Here is a 19,726-nt window from a genome sequence, read left to right on the forward strand (position 1 = left end):
CAAGGTGCTGAAAGGCTTTGGCTAAAAGGGAGCAAAGCAGGGGAAAAATCTTCTATATGAACTAACACCGCAGTATATTAATAATATATAATTAATATATACTTATAATCTCATACTGTTAAAAATGAGCGTGTGGCCAGCTGTACCTGGTTGAAAACATCATGGTTTTGTGTATGAGAACAGTTTCGAGCCCACCTGATTTCTAGGAAATGTGGATGCGAGTTAAATAGCACAGAAGAAATCCAGCGTGAGGAAGAGCAGGGCACTTCGATCCTGATACCTAATGCATCAAATGCTGATGGGATAATCACCACCTGGGGGAAAAACCACTATTCCTGGGTCTGAAAGGGAATTCTGAGGCCTCCAAATGATGGGCTGGGTTTTATTTTAATGCAGCTATATATGTATTTTAAGCAACGTTTATTAGCAAAGTGCTTCATGCAGACAGATGCACCTGGGTTTGATTTATGGTGCATGAGAAACGTCTTGGCCACAGCAAAAAGCACAGAACTGGGAGGGGGAGCGGGGAGAAAAACGAAATTTTTCTTTTATTGTGCATAATGAGATGTTTGCGCTGTGACAATTATATAAGTGGTTTCATGTTAGCGGGTTCAAAACAAATCTATGAATACAGCATGTATTTTAAAATTCATTGTTTTGCCCTGTGAATGAGTCTTCTAAAACAGTCCCTGACTGGGAGCCAGAGCCAGCTCGCTGTTAGGCCGGGTTCAGTCCGTAGTAGCTCCCTTGGCTTTGGGGAAGTGCCTCTGGACTTAGCTCATTAGCTAAAACGAGCCTTTTTCCTCCTTCATCCCTCCTCCTGGATACGCGTGCTCTACTGGGGACTGCGTGTAATGTTTCGTGGCGATATTTGCCAAATGGATGCTCGAGGCCGGCGCGCTGGTACCCTTCTTGCTGGAATACAGCATGCTATGGATGCGTGGAAGTCACTTGCTATTCAGAGGATGGTTTGGGGTGTTTTCCCCAAGGAAAGATCTGCTGCAAAAAGCCACGCGTATGCTTACGTTTAAAAAGCAAAAGCTGAGCCCGTGCCGAAGCCTTGGCAGCGCTGGGAGGGCGATGGGGGGAGCCGGGATGCTGGGCGCGAGCGGGCAGCGCCATCAGCCTGGACTGGCTCACCCATGCAGAGCTGGGCTCAGGCTCGGTGGGGCGGGCTGGAGGCAAGCTGGGCAAAAGCAGCGTTTTTCAACCCCTTAGTTCTGGTTTTCATCAAAATAGGCCTTTGCTGAAATTGCACAGGCCTTTGGAGAGCTTTTGGTCCAAACTGGTGTGTATTATTCTATACCGTGTTTCCATAGGGTATTGGACGCCATGAGAGCAAAACCATGGATGGGAGGTTGTCCGTGCCGTGCGAAACAGCAGCACAGGGCGCAGCCGTAACCCAGTGATGCCAAGAAATGTTTGCTGGCTTCTGGGGCTGGAAGAAAAATAAAAAAAAAAAAAAAACAAAACACAGAAATAAAAAGTTGTTAAATATGAGTAATTCAAAACGGCGCGAGCTGTAATGCAAACGATGTCAGGAGTTGGTGTAGCCCCGCTATTGCAGTCCGCAAAAGCCAGATTGACTTTTCAAAGGCAGTTTGCAGTCGTTGCTGTAAACAAGCATGTGCCCTTCCAGGGGCTGCTCCGTCCGGAGCTGCTTGGATGGCATCCAGTCCAGGGGTTTTATTGCATTTCCACTTGATTGCTAAGGTTAGATGACAACTCATTCTGTACGCTTACGGAGCTTAATCGTCGCAACGTGAAAAATGTCAATCGGCCTCTTGCTATGAAAGTCGTACTGACCTCAGAGCAGGGTTTCAAATATTACACCCGCTGCTGTCAGAGGAGAGCAAAGCAGATAATCCGCTTGGCCTTTTATCCTTACAAATTGGGAGAATGCTGCTTTTTTTGGGGTTTTTTTTTTTTTAATACAAGACGTGAGCAGACCTGATCACAGATTGGGGGAAAAAGAGGCCAAATTTCTCCTTCCACCGGCGGTGCTGCAGGCAGGAGCAGCCCAGCAGTTTGCCAGGGCAGGGCCTGATCCTGCTCCGCTGCAAATCAGCCCCAGCTGCCTCGGAGGCAGCGAGGTGGCTCTGGATTTACTCCGGTGTAACCGGGAGTGGGCTGCCGGTGCGGAGGATGTGTGCCTTTGATATTGTAACCGAAAACTGGCAGCTTTCCCTGCTCTGGCAGGAGTTTAGAAACATTGCCATATGAGCTGGTTTTCCAGAGAGGCCTGAAAATGCAATCCATTATCTGATATTTTGTAGCAGCATTTTTAATTAAGGCTTTGGCTAAAGGGCTGATTCAAAAGGTGTGTGGATTTTTTGTCCTTAGGGACTTGGCACATCCCTGTGTCTGTCACCCTTCTGCAACTACAAGACTCCCTTTTCCTCCAGTGTCACATTCGATGCGCTCTTTTTTTTTTTTTTCCCCCATTTCTATCCCCTTTTTTCTTTTTCCCCCTCTACCAGAGGTGCAGATAAATCATTATAGTCTCCGCTCAGCTTGTCTCCTTCTCCCGTAGCCCAACTTCTGTGTGCTACTGGCTGGTGCGGCGCGGAGGGGGCGTGAGCAGCGCGGCTCCGTGCCTGTGGTCAGTAATGAAGACTTCTCTTTTTATACACAGATTACGGAGGAACTGCACAGGGCCAGACGGCAGCTCTTAATTTCCCGACTTTTTAATTTTTCAGCCCTCGCCGAGGAGAATGCAGCCTTCCCCTCCGGCCGACTTATAATGAGGTGAGTAAACACCCTTTTGTCATTTCAGGCTGCTTCTCTGATGTCATGTAAATATTATTTTTGTTTGGTCGGAGGACGGGGGGGAAAGGGGAATGCGCTGTTTGCCACATGTCAGTGTTGGGGGTTTAATACCTCGGCTCCAGTGATTTCCGAGGGTCTGGTCACCTCGGCAATCCGCCTTGCTCCTGCATTTTTGCTCCGTGAAGTCCCTTTAACGCAACTTTTCTCCCCCCTTTCCCCTTCCTTGCTCATTCAATGACTCAACGAGGTTTGTCAGCGTTAAAAAATGATGCTCCTTTGCTGCGAAGTATTTGGGCTATTTGTGTCATCCCGAAACTTTAAAAGGAAAAATCATTGCCACCCCCTGTACCCCCCCCCCCCCCAAGCTGCCCCCAGTTTGCAGCTGGGACCCCCCCCACCCCGGGCTGGGGGCTGCTACCGGTACCCCCCCCCCCCGGCTCCTCCTGTCACCGGCTGCCAGGATCCCGCCTCTCCCGGGAAAGTGTCGCCTGTCGCCGGCGGGGTGACCCCCCGGGAGAGAAAGAGTTAATCCACCCCCCCCCTTGACTTCAGCTGCAAAAAATATGAAGTGAGGATAGCTCTGCTCATCTGCTGAGCAGAGAAGTTGCCTTTGATGTCTGTCCTCCCTTTCCTCCTTCTCCTCCTTTTTTTTTTTTGCTTCCCCCCCCCCTTTAACCCTTCTACCGGTGCTCGCTGGTCCCGGGTGGATTTACGGACCCCCCCCGAGCATCGTCTGCGTGGCGGAGGGTCGCGGACGCGCAGGGACACCGTGGGGTGCTGCCACCCCCCCACCCCTTTGCTCCCCCCCACCCACCCCAATCCCGGGGTGTGCAGCCCCCCGGGAGCGCTCCCGCCGGCCCCGGGGCGGGGGGGCACAGCGGGGTGGCCACGGAGCTGTCACCTGGGGTGGCCCGAGCCCTCGGGGGTGGCCACCGTCCCCCTGCGGGAGGGCTGAGCCCCCTCGTGTTGCCTTATTTTTTTTTTTTTTTTTTTGGGGGGGGGGTGTTAACCCCTTTTCTTCGCTGCCGGAGAAAAGCGCTGCTGCCGCTTTAAGGCAGAAGTCCCTTTAAGTGACTTTCCATTTGCTGCTTTGGAGAGCTGAGAATTTGGTTTCCCAGATTTCCTTTGAATTGTGTGCAGTAGTCAGAGGGAGTTAAAAAAAAAAAAAAAAAAAAAAACCTAATTAAAAAAAAAAATAAAAACAAAACTACTGTACACTTGGGAAACTTCAGCAGCAGCAAGACAAGGGGAAAAGGGAAAAAAATTAGATTTAGGGAAAAAACTGTGATTTAGGGAAAAAAATGTGATTTAGGGGAAATGCAATTTAGGGAAAAAACTGCAATTTAGGGGAAAAAAAAAAAGTTATCTGCTACCATTTCCCTTTGCTTTCCTGCTCCCGTTCCCTTCACCCCGCGTGGGGAGCGGAGGAACGGGGCAGCGGCGGATGGGCCGGGGGCACGGGGGGATGCTGCACCCGGGAGGATGCTGCGCCCCGGGGGTAGCGGGGTGTCCGCACCCACCCCAGCCGGGCGCCGATGGGGTTAACAGCCCCGGCCAGCTGGGGAGCATCATAAATTGCAGCCGTGCCCCACCAAATTAATTTTCACTTTCTTTTCCTCATGTTTGCTCCGGGAAGAACAAAAAAAAAAAAAAAAAAGAGGAAAAAAGGTAAAAAAAAAAAGCCCCTAAATAAATAAGCGGCCTGGAAGGGGGCTGGGGGAAGGCTCTGTTTCCTCAATTAGCTGGGACTTGCCTTCTCTTGACGAACAGGAAGGCAGCGCGTTTTAGCTTCTGGATTTGTGGAGCTTTCTCAAAGTGCCAAGTCTGGTTATACGGGGACTTTGGAGGGTTAGGTGGAGGAATCCGAGTCGAGCTCTGCTCCGTTAACTCCTTCGGGGCTGAGCGGCTTTGGGAACCCGGGCCTGGCAGCGCAAAAGCAACCGGCAGCCCCATAAGGAAGGAGGTTTTTGGCACCCGAGCCCTTGGGAGAGGTGATTCCCCCAGCTGGGACCTCACCGGGCTGGGGGTTCACCTGCGCGAGGTGCGCTGACGGAGAGATGCCGTGGGGACAGACGGACCTCGGGATGAGGTTGAGGGTATTTGTCGTAGTTGTTAGTGGGCGACTCGTGGGACGGGGGTGAAAGAGCAGCTTTTGGGGTTGTGCAGCAGGTCGGGATGCGTCGGCGGTCCTCGTGCCTGGGAGAAGAGGCTGAGGATGCGGTTAGGATGCGGTTAGCTTGCGGCGAGGTGCTGGCATCGCAGCACATCCCACCTGTACCTGAGGGTACCATCCCATACCCTACCGCACCGCTCTTGCGGTCAGCAAACGTTGTACAAGCAGTAATGGCAGGAATCGCTTTTGGCACCATAAAAATACAGTCGTTATTTTGGGATAAATGCAAGAACTGACCGCACACCACCACCAGCCAACGGCTTTGGAGAGAGACATCCTAACCAGGTTGGTGCAGGAAAAATGCAGAATAAAGTTACCTGTGTGGTAAGTCGGCCAGGGCATGTAGGAAATACCTTCACCTGTATGGCGAAAAAATCTCCTGGGCATTTAAAATTCACGTCCTAGTCCGTCTCATCCTTGGAAAGGAGGCTTTGGCCCTGCATGGATGTGGGATGTCTTGATGTGGTTCCTGCTGACCTGCCGCGCCTTTGCCCAGAGACCCGCTGTCCCCGGGACGTCGGCCCCCGTCACGCCCCGCGCCGGCACGGCTGGAGCCGGCACCCTGTAAAGCCGCTGCGCCTGCTTTCCGGGCGAGCGCGGGCAGCACAGGAGGGGCTCTCACCTGCCTGCGTCTGGCAGGGAAGCCTGCCCGCCTCGCAGTCACACTAAGGCTCCTTTACCCCTCATTGGAAGCATAAAGGGGCCTTAAAAAGGAAGCAAAAGTAACTTAAATTTAATTTACACTCACTTAGAGACCTCTTTACATGGCTAGAGGAGCATAAAGGGGCCTTAATGTAGCTGGGAATCAACCTCTGAAGGTATCTGCGCCTGACTGCCGGGCATTCATTTTGCAGAAGCTTACCTCAGGCTGCAATCCAGCTTCTAATTCCTCAACCCAGATCCGCCGACGTACGGGGAGCAACAGCATCGGCCCTGCTGGGGTTAGGTCTCATTTACACGCACGTAAGTGAAATCAGAGTTGGGCTTCCAAGGAATAACTTGCAGGGAGCATGGTCTTGGCTTGCCAAGACATACGTGCCGGCCTCGGTCTCTCCATCGTCCGCTTGGGATCAAGTGAAAGGATTTCCCAGTTTAAATTCCCGCTCTGGTATGGGAAGGGACTCGACTCTCCCTCCTGCCGAAGGGCTGGGGAAGGGAAGCTGGATGACTCACGGAGGGATCGGCTGATGGTGTTCCTCGTCGCTTAACACCCACTCGCGTGGATGTGGCTGCCCGAGAAGCCTGAGCCTGCCCTCGCCTTTCTGTTACCGCAAACAAAGCCAAGATTGGCACGGAGGAGACCGCATCGCGGCCGTGCGCCCCGGGAGACACCGCGGAGTTGTTTGGGGTTTGCCTGGTCCCCTACGAATCCCAGCTGCTGGCTGGCCGGAGCCCCTGCGGCAATCATGGCCGAGGTGCTGCTTGTTCAAAAGCCTTCGTACCCACACCGCAGCCCAGCGAAGGGCAACGGCTCCCAAGCCATTTAGCAGCATCCCCCGCCACACCAGGAATCCCTGTGCCGCTGCTGTCGCTGGCTCTCTGCGTCCCGGAGGAGCTGGAAGCAATGTCCAACCCCACGTTTGGTGAACCAGAGCCAGGATTCAGGGAAACCCAGCCCGCGTGGGACGACGGAATGGCTGGGAGGGAAGATTCGGGTCTCGTGGGCCCTCTCACCTCTCCCGAGTTTTCCAGGGTAACACCCATCAGGTATGCGAGAGCTGGGGTCTCCGTTCGGAGCACCGCCTGAGGGTACTGGGATACAGCGTCTCTGCTTATTTGTAGCCCTCAAAGACCTTGGAGCAAAGAGCCTGTGGACAAAGCCACTGGTGGAAGAGGCTGAAACCAAGAACTTGACATATCTCGGAGCCTTTATACCTAAGAAAACCATCCAGATTTATCACAATTCCAGTTCAGAAGGGAATATTCATCCCGGAGCTTTAGGGCTGTAGTTAATGATGAGCAGAGCCAGCATTCCCACGGGCAGGGTCCGGCGGGCGGCTGTCCCCCATCCTTCACTATGGGATGCTCTCGGTGACACGGGGACAGACGAAACGGCCTGAGGTCTGACCCTTTCTCACCATTCCCATCCTCGCAGGGTCGCCGGCATCAGCCCTCTCCACCGTGCAGCAGGAGGCGGGAGCGTGCATTTTGCTCTGCAAGGCCGCACATCCCTCCTTCCTCCGGGGTTCTGCATATGTAGGAACAAAACCCAGCAGGGAAGGACCAGTGCTCGTGCTGTCCCCTGTGTTTTCTTTTGGGTTTTAATCTGTTTTTCTAATCCTTGGTTTTAAACACATTGAATGGTCACCTGCTCCTGACCCGGCAGGGCCGGCCAGCGGGGTCGGGAGCGCGGCACACGAGTGCCGGGCGCTGGCAGGGCGGCAGGCAGGTATTTGCACTGCGTTTTGGCCTCCTTGCAAGCCCGGCTTCCCCCGTGCCAACCCTTGCTGCTTGCCCACCTACCTTCCAGGCAGTGCTCCGAAATCCGCCTGGCACCGACTCCTTCCCCTCTCGTGGCTTTGCCCGCCGGCGAGGTCTTTTCCATCCCGGCATTACCCACCAGCTCTGCCCCAGTGCCCCGTGCGTGGGCTGCTGGAGCCCACGGGAAGGAGCTGGGCACGGTCGTGTCCCCGGGTGCAATGCACAGCGAACTGCAGGACCCAAACCAGCTCATCCTCCCCATGCATCGATAGAGATCTCCTTCAGAAGGCATGTGAAAAATGCAGCCGCCGGCGACCATCAGTGTCCCCTTAAAAAAAGAGCCTGATCTATTTTTGGTTTGGATCTGCTGCTTTTTAATTAAGGGGAACCGCCTGCTCCCTCCCCGTGGCCGCACGGAGCTGCCCAGACAAACGGGGTGGCAGGAATTATTTAACGCCCCTTCCTCTCAAGCTGTGATGTTTAATTAGCACCCTCCCGCCCCAGCCCAGGGTAAAACCAGGCTGCAATAACACCGGGCGCTGGCCCGGGGCTTCCCGCTCAGCAACACCTCCAAAATACCTCCCTGGCAGGGAAGTGTAAGGGGACCCCCGCCTTTCTCCCAGCGTTGCACCGTGCGTTAATGTTCCTTCTTAGCGTGCCGTTGCAGTCAGGACTCCCCAGATGAAGGACCAGCTGCAGACACGGAGTTGAAGATGCTCGGTAGCCCTGCAAGGGGGAAAGGCTGCTCTCCAGTCCCGTACAGCCCCGGGGGGATGATGAGCTAAAGCAGCTTCGTGGCTTTGCCTGCCACATCTGAAACCGCGCGGGCAAGAGATGCAAACTGCTCCTACAGACGTCTCCTGCCAGCCTGGAGGTGTTTGGGCAATGCCGCCGGGTTCATGTGGCACCGGCTGGCTGGTATTGCCTCTCCGGGCAGTTCTAGGGTCTCGCTGGATCAGGCATCACCTACCCCCGGCATATGCAGAAAGTTGGATGAAAGCATGGACCCTGTCAAGCCTGGGCTCTTCAGAGGAAGAGGAGGAGGAGGCAGGCTGGAAGCAGGGATGCACATGGAGAGGATCCCACCCGTGGCAGCCGCTGCCGGGGATCACCACCAGCACCGCCGTTAACCGAGTCCCCTGCCCACCCCACCTGGGCTGGGGGATGATTTTCATGGGCCAGCGCTGGGCTGCAGAGGATGGGAAGGAACCCTCTGCTCTCCTGGTACTTATCAGTGGCCAGGAAACAAATTTTTCTAATTGACAGCAAACCACAGCATTTTACAGAGCGGAGAGAAGGCCAGCGGTCTATCGGGCATGCTGTGAAACCGGAGCGGGACAACATCCAGCCCCGATGGATAGAGCAGAGCTGACCTGCCTTGGCCAGCTCTGGTCCAATAACTCACTTGTGTTTGCATTTAATTACAAACGTAAAAAAGCCCTTTCTTTTCACAACAACAAAGCCTTGAACCACACTTCAAAGTTGGGTTTCTGGGACAGTTGCATACCTTTTAAAAATAGCCCTCTGAGCGGTGCCAAGTGCTAAATGGATTGCAGAGGGCAGGTCCCCCACGTGGGGCTTCAAACAGCCCAGCCAGCGCCGCTGCCTGCTCTGCTGCTGCCTGCAACTGCTGCCTGCAACTGCTGCCTGCAACTGCTGCCGCTCCCCCGAGAGCCTCCCGAAGAGGGTCCGTGTGTTGCATGAAGCTGCAGTTCTGCTGTCCTTCTCTTGGGCTTTTCTTCGTGGGCGTTGCAAACTGGGAGATGGCAAGGCTGAAGCTGCCAGGCAAAGCCCTTGGAGGGTGTTTGGGAATGGCGTGGAAGTGCCCATCTGAGCTGACACCCTCCTGGCCTTAAGTGCCGCTCGGGAGGCAACGGTTTATCAGCTGGGAAGTTATAACTGGAATATCCACGGCAGGGAAAAGGCTGGAGGGGAAACTGAGGCAGCGCTGGTTCAGATCCAGGTGTCTTCCCACCTCATCCCAGTCTCTGCTGGGACTCTTCTGGCTTCCGAGGAGTTCCTGGCCCTTCAGCCCAACCTTGGTCCTGCTCACGGTCAAGTGTGCTCGGTGCTGATGGCTGGGCCAGCTGTGGTTTAGGGGCTTTTTACTCTAAAACAAGGAGTTTTGCTCCGCTGAACGTTTTTCTAAGCATTGACTGAGTTTATTTTCTCCCTTGCCCACTGGTGACCCAGAAATCGTAATACGCAGAGCGGGAAAGAGGAGGTCTGTAGCAGAGAGCCCAGTTCTCACGGCGATTAACTGAGATAAACACAAATCCACCCAGCAGCACTGACGTGCCCTGGCTCGGAGCATCCTCATCCCTCTTGAACCTCCCTCGGCAGCGCCGCTGCCACGCTTAGGAAGGCAGGAGGCGTTTATTTACCACGGGTTTTGGGCAGGGGCTGCCTCCCCAGAGCCTGGAGCCAGCCCAGAGAGGGCAGGCCGTCCAAAGTCAAGGTGGAAGTTTCAAAGAGGGAGTTTCTTACCGTGAGGAAGCAGAAACCATGTCTCTGAGGAGCCAGGACGTGGGGCTGGGAGCTGAGGATTTGCTTCAAGCAAATTTGTTGCATTTTTCTGGGGTAGCGTCTCTTGGCCTGCGATGCCTGACGGGCACGTGGGAGCCTGGAAGCTGTTGATGAAGATGAGGGAGTTTGACCTGTGCCATGGTATAAGGCATCAGATCTCTTCCCCGTTCAGCTTCCCCAGAAGCAAAGCCAGGGAGGATGAGATCTGGTGAGATGTCAGCGTCCCGCAGCATCCTCCGGTGCTTTGGCATTGGTGTGGCCGATGTCCCCAAGGCCCACAGGGCCACGCCAGCACCCTTCAGGCTCTCCGACCCCGGGCTGTGTCCCGCAGCATTGCCGTTCCCATCACCGTGGAGGATGCTGCTCTTTTCCTCCGCGGAGAAATGCCGCCTGGGCTGGGGCTCCTCCATAACACCCTTCAATCCCAGCGGAATTAAATTGCTACCTACTGGAGACAAAACCCGGCTCCCAGGGCAAAGGAGACGGCATGTAACTCCAGGAAAAGCTCTTCGTGTCGGAAGCGTGCTTTTCTTGGACCGCTCCGCTGTATTTATGCAGGCTGGTATGTGGGGAGTAATTAGAACCTCATCCCAAGTACTTGACGAGCGTGTTTTCCATTCTAGATGTTGACAGGTCAGGCTATCCGGCCGTCCCTCTGTGCCTAAAAATGTTGACATTTTATCTTTGCAAAAACCAAAACAACGGCCCGGGAAGTGGCTGGACCAGAGAGAGCGATGCTGCTTATTGACAGCCTGCCGGTGGCACGCGTGGGGCTTCACACGCGTGTGAAAAGGCCGGGCTCCCTGTGCCCACACCTAACCCCGCCGGGGCGATGGGAATGGGAGGAGCCGGTGAAGGCATCCGTGCGGAGGCGCTGGGGCTGTCACGGCTGCCGGGGCCATGGGAAAAGGATGCTGAACGGAGCAGAGCGAGCGGGGCTGGGAGGTATTTGCCCGGATGAGGCCAGCCGGCTGCAAGGACAAGCTGCTCCCACCCAGAGCGGGGATTCGGGCACCTCGGAGCAGCCGCCGGAGAGCCCACGCTGCTCCAGGACTGGGAGCAGGGAGAGATGGGTGCTTCAAACCTCCAGGCCGTGGCTTTCACTAAAAACCTGGTGTCTAACCTGACAGGAGAGAGATGAGAGGATGCCAAGGATGCACCTGCTCTTATCTCCCTAAAAGACCTTGTAAAACCTGCGGAGGCAGCTTGGGCTGGCAAAGCTTACGACGCTGTTGGAGTAGGCTTCAGGGAGTTCACACAGCCCCGAGTGGCTGAACTAAAATGACCTTATTTCAGGTGATTCGTGAGATGAAGCTGAAAGGGGAGCCCATCGGGAACCATCCCCTCTGCCCTCGCCCGCCATGGTCCCAGCATCCCAGCCCGTGCCTCGGGTGTCCCATTCCATGCCTCCGAAGCTGGAAAAGCCCCTGGAGGACACACCAAAGGGGCTGGGTTGGTAGTCTGGTGTGGGATGCCTGTTCTTCACCAAATGGATTAATAAAGGGGAGGGGAAGGAGCACACTGGGGTGGGAGCACCCCCAAACCCTGCCTGTGCATCCCAGCGACCTGGGGGACGGGATGCTGGATGGAGGGGATGGGCTGGAAGGAGCTGGACCGAGCATGGGCGAGACCAGCGGCCACGGCATCGCTCCCATCCCACTGTTTCGCAGCAGCCCCGCTCCCGTTTCAGGCCATCCCTTGCTGCCAGAGCATCGTGTCGGGGAAGGAGGATTATTTTCCTTCTCCACGTTTGCCTTCCACGCAAACCAGCCCTACCGTGTAATGTTTCTCATTTCCTCTATACATTAATGAAGGCTCGAAGTGAAAAGCTGCACGCTTAGGCTGACCTAACCCCGAGCGAAGCCGGCAGCCGGTGGGACACAATGAGCCGGCTGTTCGGACCTCGCTGGCACCAGCTCCTTGTCTGCTCCCAACACAATGGTGTTTTCCTTGGCCGGCGTTCAGAGGCGCAGAAGGGAGATGGTGACAGGGAGGATTCCCACATCTCCCCGGCAAAACTGCCCAACGCCGTGGCGTTGTGCTGCCGCGATGGGCCGCGGAGCCCATCCTTGGCGGTGCTGGCTCTCTCCGAAGGGTGCAGAGAAGGGCAGGGCGGCCGAGCATGGCATGAGATGCTACCGACGGAGGAACAGCACCAGTATCTGTGTGTGCAGGGTCTCCGTTTCATCCATCCCATTGGCATTCTCTTGGAAATTAAAAAACAAAACAAAACAAAACAAAAACTAAATATAGTGCTGGAACATTGCTCTTGAAATGGAAAATTTGGGCTTTTTTTTTCCATCTTCTACCTGACCCTAATCACTGAATAGCTCCAGCGGCTCACACCTGCATTTTGGGGTAATAATCCCTTTTTCCATAATATTCCCCCCAGCTCTAGCAGTGCAGCAAGTGATGTGCTTCCCAATAGCATGTCCACTAAGACCAGTGTTTTATTTCATATAAAATCCTTCTGAACGTTTCAGTGGCCTCTTCTCCCTCCGGGCCAGGGAAGCATTTCATTGCCATTTAGCGTGCCACAGTGGAGGGGACCAACTGCCCCGGCCGGCGGCCGGGCAGCGCGGTGGGTGCACGTACGATGCTGGCAGATCTTGTACGCGTTGCTTTTCCATCAGCTCAGCACACGGTGGGGGCACAGGCACGACAAGAGGCAGCAACCCATCACGGCCTTGCAGAGTTTGTCACCGCGTTTTGCATCTGCTGTATTATTTATTTTGCAAGCAATCAGCAGGTTTTTGTGCCAAGTTGACTTCGATGTCATTTTTGAGGGGTTTGCAAGTGCAGCTGGTTGAGAAGTGTTGAAGGTTCAGCTGAGCCTTGCTGATAAGGCTGATGAGGCACTCGAGCACTATACAAATGCAATGGGTCCTGCGCTAGGTGGACCATGAATGCTCTTAAACAAGGAATTGTGATCAAGGCAATTGCAAGCAAGGAATTGCAAGCAAGACAATTGTGAGCAAGGAATTGTAAGCAAGGCAATTGCAAGCAAGGAATTGCAAGCAAGGAATTGCAAGCGAGACAATTGCAAGCAAGGAATTGAAAGCAAGGAATTGCAAGCAAGGAATTCCAAGCAAGGCCATTGCGAGCAAGGAATTGCAAGCAAGGCCATTGCGAGCAAGGAATTGCGAGCAAGGAATTGCAAGCAAGGAATTGCGAGCAAGGAATTGCAAGCAAGGAATTGCAAGCAAGGCCATTGCAAGCAAGGAATTGCAAGCAAGGCAGGTGTTTCCCGGAGCATCCTGGAGGGATCCCTTCCTTCAGCTCACTGCTTTTCACTCTTCAGGATTATTTTTTTTAATTTGGGAGCAGCGTAAAGCGATGCTGCGGAAGCCTGCAGATGACATGCAGGTTGGCGCAGCAGTAACCCACAGCAAATTTCCAACAGGGAAGCGCCCGGGTTGCACGTGAGCCGGAGCAACAAGCCTGGGGCTTGTCACCGTGCTCCCACAGGAGCAGGGCGCGATGATGCTGAGAGCTTAGGGACGAGCTTTAAGTCTGGTTTTAGTGCAAAAAAAATGAGAATCCAGTTCAATCTGTTCAGCTTGTTGAAGAGCAGGCTAAAGGGGGATTGATTGCAGCCCAAAATACCCTCCGGAGGGACGGTACCCGGTGGCAGAGGCTCTCCCATCGCACACGCTGCGGCATCGCTGGCTCCGCCGCCGAAGCTGCAGGCTGAGCAATTCAAGCGGGAAGGTTTTGAGAAGCGGGGATAATTAATTTTGGAAGAGATTACGAAAGCTGTGGTGAATTCTCTGTCACTTCGAGAGCCCAAAGCAGACTCTGGACGCTGGTGTAAAATATCTGCTTTCATTCAACCGCAAGCTCTCGGGGCGAGGCCAGAATCCCTCGGTGAGACTTTTCTGGCCAGCGCCGCGCTGGAAACCAGTGACTGGCTGATCAGAGGGAAGAGTAGTAATCTTAATTTATCACATACTTTTCATCCCAAAGCACTTCCACAGTCCGAGCGATCTTTGCTGCCAACTGGTTGCAGCAATCCTTTCAGCTACCAGAGCTGCAATGTTTCCTGGGCTGTGACGGCAGCGAGGGCTGTCGGGAGGCAGGGGCAGGTTGCTCTGAAAAATCTCTTTTTCCAGTAGAGAGAAATTCTTCCTGGGAGATGCACAAGCCGGACAGACGGAGCTCCCCGGATGGGAATGTCAGCCAGGGAGAGTTTCACAACCCTGAGTTCACGGTGAGGTCCTTGGGACGGTTACAGGGCTCACACCGCACGAATCCGGTCTGCATCCCGACGGATTTTGCAATATAACATCCCTCCCATGGCTGTCAGGGTGTCACCGCCGGCAGCCCTGGCTCGCAGGGGGAGCGAGCTGGGAAGTTCTGCGGCATCAAAAGCCACCACGCTTTGCACGAGCAGCCCCGAGACGGTAGCACCAGCGACGCGAGGCCTCGGCTTGCGGAGAATATTTCAATGCAGCCCTGCATCCCGGCTGGGACAGCTTCTCGGGGGGGCTGGACAAACCCTCGAGGCCAGGAACAGCACGTCTGAGCATTACTCAGTGTCGGAAATCAAAGTCTTAGCCCTGTTCGCCCGTGACAGGTCTGAGCTGAGACTTTCAGGGTTAAACGGAAGCTGCGCACCCCGATGCATGCTGCAGATGTGGGAGATGCGCACCCCGAAGCATGCTGCAGATGTGGGAGATGCGCACCCCGATGCATGCTGCAGATGTGGGAGCTGCACACCCCGATGCATGCTGCAGATGTGGGAGCTGCGTGCCCCAATGCATGCTGCAGATGTGGGAGATGCGCACCCCGATGCATGCTGCAGATGTGGGAGCTGCATACCCCGATGCATGCTGCAGATGTGGGAGATGCGCACCCCGAAGCATGCTGCAGATGTGGGAGATGCGCACCCCGATGCATGCTGCAGATGTGGGAGATGCACACCCCGAAGCATGCTGCAGATGTGGGAGCTGCATACCCCAATGCATGCTGCAGATGTGGGAGCTGCACACCCCGATGCATGCTGCAGATGTGGGAGATGCGCACCCCGAAGCATGCTGCAGATGTGGGAGCTGCACACCCCGATGCATGCTGCAGATGTGGCAGCTGTGTGCCCCAATGCATGCTGCAGATGTGGGAGATGCACACCCTGATGCATGCTGCAGATGTGGGAGCTGCACACCCCGATGCATGCTGCAGATGTGGGAGCTGCACACCCCGATGGTACGGTCCTCTGGCCGGGCAGGCTGGAGATCATCTCCCTGCCGCTCCTCCCAGCCCCGATCCCACCCCGCCATGGCCTCGGCCGCATCCAGCACCAGCCTCCTGACTTTGCAGCTCTCAAGGCGCTTCCCCGGGCAGCCGCCCCCCGCTTCCTCCCGGGCCTCGCCGGGGACTTACATGAAAAGGTCATTTATAAAACTTGACGTTTTGTTTCATTGCAAATGCCCCGGCGAGGGCCGGGTTTGAACTCCGCTTTTATTCCACACGGCTCCTATTTATTTCTCGGCTGGATTAGTAAATCGCGGCTGTCACTGAACATTAGCCCGGCTGTTTCATCAGCTCTCCTTCCGCAAGCTGACGGTTCATTAGAGCGCGGTACCCGTCAGGATGCTGCCACCACCTCGCCCTCTGAGCTTTTCTTCCAGGCTCGGCCGTGCCCCGTGCCATCCCAACCAGCCGTATAAATGCAAGCAGCGATAAGTTAAAGTTAACAAAAATACAAGGCTCCCCAGGTGACAGCTCCTTATCCGGTTATCATTTCTAGAAAAGCCGCTGGGAAGCATGGATAACGCGAAAGGGGATGATTATCGGCATTTTTCGGGCTCTGTGGCACAGGGTGGAGGGAGGGTCGGTACGATTCGGGGTTTGTGCGTCGGGGGGCTGCACGGTAGCCCCCTTTGAAAGGTTTTGTGCCCTCTCTCAATTCCTAAGTAAGCCTCTCGTCCCCCTGTCAGCTTTGATTTGTAACCGTACTCGTGGCATCTGGTTTTCATATGAAGGGTGGAATACAGGGGATGCTGTCTGCTCGCTTCTGCCCAGAGCTATTCATCTGGGGCCGGCTAGCCAAAAAAAAAAAAAGAAACAACCCTGTTCCTGAAAGGCACTAATCATTGCGGAGGCGGAGGGCAGAGAAAGGATCCGCTGTCCCCGCGTGCTGTGGGATGCGAAACGAGGGGCAGGAGGGCGAGGAGGAGCCGTAGCCCACCCGGGCCCAGGCTCTGCTGCAGCCCCTGCCTGCGCTCGGGACGGGGGTCTGGCAAACGCACCCCCAAAACGTCAGGGCAGGGGAAAGGACGGGTTCACGGGAGGGATTTCAGCAATGATTGATGGTATGTGCGCGTGGCACGTGTTTTTGTGGTACATCTGCCCCCCGCTTTGTCCCCAGCACCCTTTCTCCTTGCTCTTGGCAGCATCGAGCGGCGCAGGGTGGGTCTGAGCATCCCAAACACCTCCGGAGTTGTACATGGTTGCTGGTGCCAGAGGATCTGCTCCAACCAGCCGGTGCAAAGCCCACCCGCACAGCACAGGGCTCGGGCAGCCCCCGCATTCACAGGCTTTTGCAGGGTCTTTGGGGTTTTGCTGGTGGGTGAAATGGGATTGTTTCAAGGTGACGTGATCCGAGCCGCCTTGATGAAACAGGCAGTCTGCTTTTACCCTGACTGTTAGCGATGGCGTTTGCAATGCCAGGAGGAAAACCTCTGCCTGGAGCGAGCTCAGGGCACCAGCGCTGCCCATGGCTTCTTCTTGTGTTGGTTGACTTTGACTTTTTATTGCACGTGACCAATCTGCTGCTGTTTGTTGGGACTTTGAGATTCCCAGCGGGCCGAGACGGTCGCTGTCCTGCAAAATGCATTAGGAAATGCCAGGCTGGCCACGTGAGAGCCGCGGAGGAGGCAGCACCATGCCCCTTTCCCTCAGCAGCCACGCGGGACCCGGTGCTTTCGGAGCAGCCGTGGGCAGCGTGCCCCGCGTGCTGCGTTGCCCTGCAGGGCTAGCGCCGGGCGAGCAGGGACGAGGACATCCCGGGGTGACAGCTTGCTCTCTATCCGCACGTGGCGGCGGCTTTCGGGCATCCCCCAGCCCGGAGAGCCCAGCCTCGCTCCGTGCCCCGGGCAAGGAACTCCCCGCTGGGTGAGGTTCGCTCGCTCCCACCTTATTATCGGAGCTGGAGGATGAGATGAGGCTGTTCTCCGGGGTGGCTTCCAGCAAAGTCCAGATCCCGGCGCCGGCATACCAGAGTGCTGATATCAAACCCAGCAGGGACCGGCCAACTGGGAATGCTTAAAAGCGGGGAGGATTGCAAAGCTCACGGCCGTGCCTGTAGCTGGCACGGAAGCAGCCTTAAAAAGAGAAATATCTGCCTCCAGCTGCTGAGAGGCACCAGGGGCACGGGATGCTCCCGAACCTGAGACCTGCCAGGGACATCTCGTGCTGGGTCGTGGGTCCCCGTGCGTGGCTGAGTGCCGCTCTGTCCCCAGCTGCCCGCTCCGTCCCGGGCTGTGCCTGCAGCCTTCCCCTTCGCTCCTCTCCCCTTTGGGATGGGAGAAGCCGGGAGCCCCATCCCCGCACGGGGCAGAGCTGGGTGTACCCTGATGTGCAAGACCAGGTTCAAAAAGCACCAGAGACCCGCTGCCACCCCTTCCCTCTGCTGGCAAGCCGCTTTTAAACCCCATAAAGCCATCATCTATAATTTTAATGCAATGGTCTAATTTTCCTAAACCAGCAGCTGATGTTCAGCAGCGAGGAATGCTCTAGAGGAAGCGATTTTATTTTCCCTTCCCTTGCTGGACTTCCTAGGATGCAGCCTTTGATCCAGACTCCTGATGTTATCAAGTAGGAAGCTGCAGCTCTTTGAAGTGGGCTTCATGTCGCGCTTTAAACTTCTGGGGGTTTTAAACCTTCGGCACCGGGTGCAGCTTTGGTACGGATCACCCCAACTTCAGATCCGAGGACTGTGGCCACCGAGGGATGTCCAAGGGCTCAGCTGGGACCGCTCGCACCCTGGGTTGGGAGCTTGCAGAAGAGACGAGATCGTAGCTTGCAGCCTGCTTGGGGAGATTTAATGCTTCAAGGAGCCCAGGACCGTGGCCTGGGTAAGATTTGGGTGCTCCGCTGCTGTTTTGAACATCTGGCCCTGCCGCTGTGACCTGGGGCGGTGGAAACAGGTCACATCCTGATTCCAGAGGAGCTGCACGGCGTGGACGTTGGGATGATGTTTTCAGGGTTGTGCTCATCTGGATCATTGTAAAACTCCTTTCTGCTTTGCTCCCGTGGCTGCCTTCCCAAAATTTCACCCCCAAAAGGCACCCTCACGTCTTGTTTCGGAGGCGCTGTGGATCCGGCTGGAAGCAACAGCACGAAGCTTTCCTGATGCAGCAGCAAATTACTCCGGGATGGGAGCAGCAGGTGCTGGGAGCTCTGCTCACCTGTAGCAGATTAACAGGGAATGGACGGGCTTAATTCAGTTTGCAAATGAGTCCCACCTCACTAATGAGCAGCACCCACAAGCCGTGGGTCGTGCAGCCTCCTCCCGGGACATGGGGATGCATTGAGCTTGATTCATGCAATGCCTTAAGCTGGGCTTAAAGTGTAACTGTTATTGCTTGTTTCTACCCTTACATTTTTTGACGGTCCAGGGTGTGTTATGCTGGGGTGCTGCACAGAGCAGGAGGGGGGTCTTCATCCCCCAAAACAACCTGAATATAAGCTGGAATGCTGCAGGTTCGGAGAGCAGGGAGGAGGGATTTGAAGGTGTTTGCAAGCAGCCAGCATGGGGTGAGGAGGGTGCTGGGTGTTGGGCTGCAGGCAGGTATCCCGAATCGTGGCCGGAGAGCCCATGCCAGCCTGGCGTGCATCCCTGAGGGAGGTGATGGGCAGGAGGGGAAAGCTTGGATACGAAGTCTGGTACAGGCAGCAGCAGAGACAGCAGTGGCCCCCATGGATCTGTCTTGAGCCTTTTTGTCCTCATTCTTCACCATTCAATTAAAAAGCAGGACAGAAATAGAGCTAAAATAGGCTATAAAGCAGGGAGAAAGTGGCCTGCATCCCTCAGCACACAGCACCTCTCAGTTTTCGGCAGCCAGAGCGCCCAGCCCTCCCCGGCCTGGCAGCACCGGCAGCGAGGAGGGCAGAGTGCAGGCAGGAGGGACGGCAGCACGCGTGGGTGCTTGCTTTCCCCTTGCTGGCCCCTGGCAGGGGCGCCGGCTTCGGCAGGGGCAGCACCGCGGAGCTTTGGTGGGAGCCCCCTGCGAACCCCGCCGCAGCATCCCCCTCCCGGCTGGGATGGGGGGCTCTTCCAAAATCCCTGCTCTGGCTTTCTGGAACAGCTTCGGCATCGGAGCTTCTCCCAGATAGCTCCTATACTGTGGACTCGATACCCCGGGGTGGCAGGATGATGTCCCTGCAGCGGAGGCTCGGAGCCCATCTCCAGCATCCCCGTGCAGGTGTTTCCCTGCTGAGCTGGGTTGCTCCCTTCTCCCACAGATCCAGCGCCTGGTAAGCAGCCTGCTGCCTTCCAGCAGCACGGGACAAGCACGAGCGCAGGAGGATCCACTTGGGATAAACGGGAATGGCCTCTCCAGCCTTTGGGATTTGCCACGTCCAAGCCCTCCGCACGTCTGGAGCTCGCGAGGAGCCCAAATAGGACAGAGGAGTCCTCAGGCTGCAGGTAGGTGATGGGGACGCGGCCACCCTCTTCGGGCTGCTGCCTCGCTAGCTGGGAAAATTCCCCCTGGTTTCCTGATGGTGTAAGGATGCTGGACATGCGCACGAGCCCACGCCGCTTCTCCTTGCTTCTTAGCACCAAATCTAAAGCCCCGTGCTGTTTTCAGGCCAGAAAATCATTATTTTCTCCCC

At 55.7% G+C, this 19,726-nt stretch overlaps 1 protein-coding gene across 3 annotated transcripts in view; it reads left to right on the plus strand.

Moving 5' to 3' along the window:
* Positions 1–19,726, plus strand: part of ZNF469 (zinc finger protein 469) — a 177,399-nt gene that overhangs the window by 125,795 nt on the left and 31,878 nt on the right. For 2 of the 3 annotated variants that reach the window (XM_082319292.1, XM_082319294.1), the window contains exons 3-4: positions 2,700–2,748; positions 19,355–19,538. The gene's annotated coding sequence lies outside the window, so the exon portion shown is untranslated. Of the gene's footprint in view, positions 1–2,635; positions 2,749–19,354; positions 19,539–19,726 lie in introns of all 3 variants that reach the window. The other variant, XM_082319293.1, reaches the window with a different exon arrangement.

This window comes from Platalea leucorodia, assembly GCF_965183815.1.
Source record: "Platalea leucorodia genome assembly, chromosome: 8".
Taxonomy (NCBI): domain Eukaryota; kingdom Metazoa; phylum Chordata; class Aves; order Pelecaniformes; family Threskiornithidae; genus Platalea; species Platalea leucorodia.